Genomic DNA, 8,060 nt, shown 5'->3' on the forward strand with positions numbered 1-8,060 from the left:
AAAGAGTAAAATACAGCAGATCCCACAAATTAGTTGTTTGAGCCTAGAAACAAAATCTGACGTGAATGCCTGATTTAAATCTCAGTTCTTGACTTGATTTAGCACGTGACTAAACTCGGTATGAGTCGAATCAACACTTCACATTGATGAACTTGAAGAAACAGCTTCACCTTTCTCTCCAATATTTCAGACAAATTCAAGGGAAGATATTTTTTCTTTTAAATAACATCTCTGATATTTGCATTAAATTTAATCAAAAATATAATTTTCCATAGGTATTTCCTTCATAACAAACATTTTTAAATGTCTCTGTGATAGGTGATCGTACTAAGTTAAACTGCTTAAGAGTGGAGGTTTCAATTGGTGTTCAGTTGAAATTTGACTGCCATCTGACCCGAATCCCCAATAGTTCATACAGTAATCTTTAAACTTCCTTCTATTTTTAGACTCTTTACTTTCCTGCTAATACATACTTTATGCTTTGCATAAGTTGGAAAAATATCATTGTCCATTATGATTGTTCAAATATCATTCTCCTACCCAGAAAGATGAATGCTTTTATTTTACTTACTAAATTAAATCTAAATTCCAAATTTGGTGAGTGAATTTGAAAGCCTCCCATAACCTATGCCTTTCCTACCCAGTTGAGCTTGCTATATCCAAATAATACATTTCTGTCTGTTCCTCCTCATCGCATGCCTCTTCTCCGAACATGCATTCTCACTTCTCCCACTTTATCTTTGTATAATTTGCCTTTACTTCTATGAAACCCATGCTTTCTGATTCTCTAAATGTGACAGGTCCTCAAGGCCCAGCTTAAATTCCCTTTCTTCCACCCCTTAATGGACAGTAATGGTGGTGAATAGACATTGCATTTGCTGATGGTGTGATAAAATTTAGCATGCTTAAAGGTAGCATAGTTTATGTTTCTCTTGTTTTGTTAAAAGAAGTTATCACAGTTCTGTAAGCACAGTAAGTCCTTTATAAATATTGATTGATTGATGCTTCCATAGCTAATTTCCCTCTGGCACCTCTGTAGAGATAGAGAAAATACATTTAAGAAATCACTGTGTATTATATCCTTGTACAACTGTGAATAAGTCACCTGGTGTGTGTGTGTTCAGTTGTTTGAAAGCCTCGTTATACTATTAACTAACATTATACATTTTAAAAGTTCATAGTTTCAGATTAAAAGTGACTCACCATGGCAAAATACAGCATAATTAGATGCATTATGGGCTACAGTGTTCACATGTATCAAGATTCCTCTACTGTGGTCTCTTAAAAACTGGAACACAAGCCAAATAGAGTCAATTATTATAAATAAAACATAATTCCAGTGACACACAAGCTCTGAAGCATCGTTCATGCAGAATTAGTGCTGTTCTATGGAGCTGAAGGATGAATGGTAAAATAGCACCATACACAGGAGGTGCATTTTATTGGAAGCCTAAGGAAACTACTGCTCTGTCTCCATATTTTAGAGCAAACATATCACAGACACGATATTGCCTTTATGTGATGGGCTTACTCCTGGAAAGTTGTGGGTATCAGTATGTTTGTAAGCTTTTTTGTGGATGAAATCCTACATTTCCCCTATTGGCTTACACTAGGTTTGTATTTCAGATTTTTTTATTCTATTTTTTTCTCAGTAAACTCTAATTCCAAATTAAAATTTTTTCTGCCCTGCCATCAAGATTATTTTTTAATTCATGTTCAAATGATTAACTGCTTTCCAAAAATTTTATTTTTAAAAGTCTGGTAGTAAGTATTTCACAATAGCTGCTTTACTGATTTATATGCTTGCTGTTGATTTACCTGCATTTTCTTAAAGTGAAGATGTACTGACAAAAACTTTAGTCAGACTTTTTTTTTTATTCAATTTTCACCATCTCTTTCCCTCTCTCAATGACTTCTTGTTTGTCTAAAAAGTTCAGAAAGTCAAAACAAAAAAAAAAAAACAGTAAATTAGCTCAAGTCCTTCAAGAATTTATAAAGTTTAGATCCCCTTTTATGACTAGCAGGAAAAAAAAAAAAACAAAAAACAGCTGTTGTGCTGTTTATCATGTTTTAGTTTCAAAACCTTCTTAATTTTGGGGCTTCTCTGGTGGCGCAGTGGTTGAGAGTCGGCCTGCCGATGCAAGGGACACGGGTTCGTGCCCCGGTCCGCGAAGATCCCACATGCCGCGAAGCGGCTGGGCCCGTGAGCCATGGCCGCTGAGCCTGCGGAGCCTGTGCTCCGCAATGGGAGAGGCCACAACAGTGAGAGGCCCGCGTACCGCAAAAAAAAAAAAAAAAACCTTCTTAATTTTAAATGACAATTATTGTTTTAATAGCAGTTAGCCACTGAGATTGACAGAGAAGGAATTTATGCCTAGTAACAGGTATGAAATTCTCCAGAGCATGTGTCTATCAGTAAGAACTTGTCAGATCAGGCGAAACTCTGATAAAATGGCAGTTATCAGCATGCAACCATTTTTTCATTGTGATTGAAGTAAAGCCCCGAACATTTGCCAAAAATCATTTTCAGCCATGTCTCCTCACCACATGTTTTTTCTGAGTATGGAAGTAAACTGAGGCTTTTTCCACACCTGCACAACATAACTGTGTGGACAAAAGCTTAAAGTGAGATTAAGATCAAACAAGAAGGGTCAATATTAAGTCCTTTTGGAGGAGAATGATGTGGACGCTGAAACAGAAAACAATTTCTCTTTGTTCTCTGGAATCACACACACAGGGATGCTACAAACTCCAGCTTCAGATGGCCATTTCTGCAACCAACCAAAAGGAACTAGATCAAAGAAAAGGAAAGAGAGAAACCAACAGATCAAACCTGATGACCTTATCTGAACATTTAGATTTAGACATGCCTAAAATCAGCTGCACCTCCTTCGACTTCCTAATTTCATGAGCGAATCAATTTACTTCTATAGTTGAAATTTATGTGAATTGGTTTTCTATCACAAGACATTCTCAGATAAAGCAGAGCGATTGTACACTCATGAGTTGGACTTGACTCATCCCTGTCTGCTGGCCCACTGGCCCTCTTCCAGATGCTGATAGACATGCCATAGAAATATGGTGTTGAAATTACAAAAACTTTGAACAGAATGGCTTCAAAGAATTGTTCCTGCCAGACTTTTTCTTCAAAGTTAGGTGTGTGCTTTCTGCCTAGGATGTGATAGAGCAACGTTTGTCTCTCTGTGTCAGTTACGGATTCCACTGAGAATCCACATCGGAATGACTAACCATCATAATCAAGGCTTGCCCTGAGTCACATTGCCAGGTAGCCCAAAATATCTTTTGTATTTTCCTTCCAGCCTCAGTCTTTACCTCAGAGAGCACTTTGGATGACTTCCCCTCCCCCACCAAGTCATGTTCTGGAAGGGACTTGTTCTCAGCTGGCTAGCAAACCAACCTATATTAGATGTTGAAGAATCTCTTTTATAATGATGGTCAGGTACCACGGAAGGCTGTGCAAGCAAGAATCTGGACAGGTGTGGTCGTTGAATATTCTTTGTATTGCATCCCCCGGGGAGCCACATATCCTGCCCTCCTTCCTCTGCCGTGTTAAGAGAAATGAGTATTCTCCTTAGAAACAGGACCCATTGTATGAGTAAAAGCATAGAGTTTTCCCAATTTGTGTTATAAGCACCTTCTTAGCATCTAATCTGCTGAAGTGTTTTACTTTCTGAAAAAAAAAAAAAAAGATATTTAATGTTTGGTCTTGTATGACTTTTTTATTGGTGATATGCAAAATATTACTTAACTAGAAGTAAAACTGAAAGTCCGAATCCATTTGGTTAACAACAGGAAATATTTCTCTTCTACATGTTTTCCTTTGATTTTGTTACTTGGTATTATTTTGACTTTAAGAAAGTATTTCAGTCCAAGGAATGAAAGACCAGATCATTGAATGTTTTTTGTTTTCTAAATAAGCCAAAAATCTCCTAAAACTCATTTACACACACACACACACACACACACACACGCGCGCGCGCTCCCATATTCCTCTAAACCCTAAACAAATAACTAGGAATAGAAACTTACCGAGGAAATGGAAAAGGACCTCTCATGGCTTAAACTGTTTTGAGAATACGCCTGTTAAATAAATTTTACACGTGATCTGATGTGCAAGCCAAGGAACGTACATATGGTGAAACTTTAGCAAATACTTACTAGGGGAGTAACCCACAAAGGAATTAAGGAACCTAGCCACATATTTAAGTTTTTCATCCAAACTGTTAAAAGTTATGTCATTTTTCACTGGAGAATGTAGGTTGGCGAATGGATTTAACACTACCATTTGGTCTAATTTCCTGATGTCTGCTCCAATCATTGTATAAGCCCCTTTATAGAGGAAAAAAAAAAAAATCTTAGAGCTTTATCTCCTTGTTTTCTGCGTTCTCACACAGGCACTCTGTTACCTTTTACTCACTGAAAGCTGGGGTTGATTGAAAAAGAAATCATTCAGGATAGAGATGAGTTTTAATATTACACCTATCCCCGAAACCAAAATAACTGAGATGAAAACATTTTCCAACATAAACCGTACTTTGTAGGTCAGGATGGAAAACCTGGAAGAAAGAAAAAGTGCTTTATTCTATTTAAATGAAACATGTTTTCTGGTTTTAATAATTTTAATTCTTTCCTATCTGAATCTAGTTATATCTTCTAAATTTCATGTTGTTCTTTCTAACAAAATCTCTATGTTGATGACCATTCCAGCAATAGCAATTATTCTCTGCATGGTTTGGGTTACCCCTTTTTACTTTGCTTTTCCCAGATGAAAGAGCCACATATTTGAAGTAGATCTATTTGTCAAGTAAAGATTTTTAAATAAGGCTTTGAAGCTCTTTTTTAGAAGAAGATTTGGGATGCTGATCATTTGTAAGCTATATACAAACCTAGCAACTTGATTAGAATATTTCAAAGCATTCATTACTAATCCAAATAGTCATTGAAGAGAAATGAAAGTTTAGAGTAGATAAATCAAAGCCTGGAGATGGACCTGAGTACTAATTACAGCCCCATCATTTATGAGCATTGTGACCATAGATTATTTCCATAACTTTTCTAGGTTTACTTCCTTACCTAAAGTAGAGACAGAAATTTCTTCCACATCACAAGATAGTAATGAGAAATCAGTAACACAATGTACACTTGCAGCAGAATGTTCAATAAATAATGAATGCTCAAAATAAACTCATGATTCAGTTATTATTATGATTGCACTATTCAAATTGTCGATCAGTGTTAGTTCCCTCATGTCACTGAAACTTTAAATGCAGAAAAATACTTGGCTTCTGCCATGCCACAGTACTAAGTCCACTGTTCTTCATAAACTCTAAATGCTTCTTCATATACTGTACTTTCACAAGAACAGGCAAACATCTATTTTAGAATTCTGATCCTTAATTGTGGTTCTGTTCATCACCATAACTTCTACCATCCTAAATGCACACGGCCTATCACAGGTTCTCTCTTACTTGGAATATATAATTATTTACAAAAGAAATCCTAGACTTTATACATCTTCCAGAGAAAGCCAGTTCTACCAAAACCTAAAGAAGTAAACATGACTTCATTATTAGTACATCCATTTGCTTGTTTTTTAATTTATAATTAACTTCTACCATCCTAAATGCACACGGCCTATCACAGGTTCTCTCTTACTTGGAATATATAATTATTTACAAAAGAAATCCTAGACTTTATACATCTTCCAGAGAAAGCCAGTTCTACCCAAACCTAAAGAAGTAAACATGACTTCATTATTAGTACATCCATTTGCTTGTTTTTTAATTTATAATTTATTCTCCACTATGCTCCAAAAGAACATATTTGATAAACAGATGAAAAAACACGCATTAAAAAGAACAAGACCGGGCTTCCCTGGTGGCGCTGTGGTTGGGAGTCCGCCTGCCGATTCAGGGTTCGTGCCCGGGTCTGGGAGGATCCCACGTGCCGCGGAGCGGCTGGGCCCGTGAGCCATGGCCACTGAGCCTGCACATCCGGAGTCTGTGCTCCGCAACGGGAGAGGCCACAACGGTGAGAGGCCCGCGTACCACAAAAAAAAAAAAAAAAAAGAAGAAGACCATTAGCATATCCTAATCTTAGGGTAATGATTACTGAAAAACAGTCCTTTATTTCACTTGGAGTCTCCTAGAAATGGAGGGAAAGAACAACCAAGAGGGACCATGAAGCTACAACAGAGTTGAGTGTGAAATAGGCTTAGTTAAAAGAAATGGCAATTATAAAAATGTACCAGGTGCTCCAAACTTAGCTAGATATTGATATATCATACTTCATTCAATTCTCACAACAACTTTATAAAGCAGATGTTATTGTGCCCATTTTAGAAATATATAATTGGTGGTAATAGCTACACAGAGACTGAATGACAGATAAAAGATTCACACTCCAAACTGCTTAAATTCATTGCTTAGTTAGTTGCAAAATAATTCCAGTGCAATTACATAGACCCTGGATTTTCTGTTCAAGTGCAAATTACAGAAGGGAGGAAATTTAATTAGAATGTGTGTTGCTCATAATTTTTTAACTCACTGTAGTCCATTACCAGAGGAGTAAATTTGATCCTAATTATTTGCAAATTCATATTTGCAAATTTCCCTGCTTGTTAAAATCTACTTGTAATCCCAAAGTCCATACTCTTCAGTGTTTTCATGGTTTTTAGCAAACACATGCAGAGTGATGAAAAATTGAGTCACCATTGCCTGACATGCACTTTCCTGTACAAGCTCTAATATGCTGATGTTCTGACTTCTTTTTTTTTAAAATTTTTATTGGAGTATAGTTGATTTACAATGGTGTGTTAGTTTCTGCTGTACAACAAAGTGAATCAATTATACATATACACATATCCACTCTTTTATAGATTTCTTTTCCCATATAGGTCATTATAGAGTATTGAGTAGAGTTCATTGTGCTATACAGTAGGTCCTTATTAGTTAGCTATTTTATAATATAGTAGTGTGTATATGTCAATCTCAGTCTCCCAATTTATTCCTCCCCCTCTTTCCCCCCGGTAACCACAAGTTTTTGTTGTTGTTGTTGTTACATCTGTGACTCTATTTCTGTTTTGTAAATAAGTTCATTTGTACCATTTTCTTAGATTCCACATATAAGCAATAGCATATGATAGGTTCCTTAAAAAACTAAAAATAGAGCTACCATATGATATAGCAATCCCACTCCTGGGCATATATCTAGAGAAAACCATAATTCAAAAAGTGTCATGTACCAAAATGTTCATTGCAGCTCTATTTACAATAGCCAGGACATGGAAGCAACCTAAATATCCATTGACAGAGGAATGGATAAAGAAGATGTGGTACATATATACAATGGAATATTGTTCAGCCATAAAAAAGAACAAAATAATGTCATTTGCAGCAACATGGGTAGACCTAAAGATTGTCATACTGAGTGAAGTAAGTCAGATGCTCTGACTTCTTGTTTCACTTTTCATATTGTAAACAAGTATCCTTTTTATGGTCTATTTAGTGCCATGTTGTTTTTTTTTTTTTTAATTTCTGTGCTTCAGTGTGGGGGGTGATTTTGCTGTTTAAAATGATCCCCAAGCATAGTCCTAAGAGCTATCTTGTGTTCCTTAGAGCAAGAACGCTGTGATGAGCCTCATAGAAAAATACAGGTGTTAGAAAACTTCCATCTGACTTGAAATATAGTACTGTTGACCATTATTTCAATGGTTAATGAATCAACAATGTACATTAAATAAAGTATCTTTAAATATAGACACACATACAACAAGATCATTCATTGATTGTTTTATGAAAATCCTGTAACCAGAGGTTTACAGGCATCTAGAAGGGATGGTTCAGTATTTGCTGATTTGGTGTTCACAGCAAATGTATAGAACATAAGTACTGAGAATAATGAGAATCAACTCTATGTCTTTTAAAAAGTTACAGTCCAGACAGGACATTTAAATAGTACTCTCATCTGCCTCATACATTTACACCAAGATGTGTAGTAGAGTTCGTAGTTTGAATTTGATTTATAAAAACTTTTATTAA

The sequence above is a fragment of the Kogia breviceps genome, chromosome 3 (assembly GCF_026419965.1).
Source record: "Kogia breviceps isolate mKogBre1 chromosome 3, mKogBre1 haplotype 1, whole genome shotgun sequence".
Taxonomy (NCBI): Eukaryota; Metazoa; Chordata; class Mammalia; order Artiodactyla; family Physeteridae; genus Kogia; species Kogia breviceps.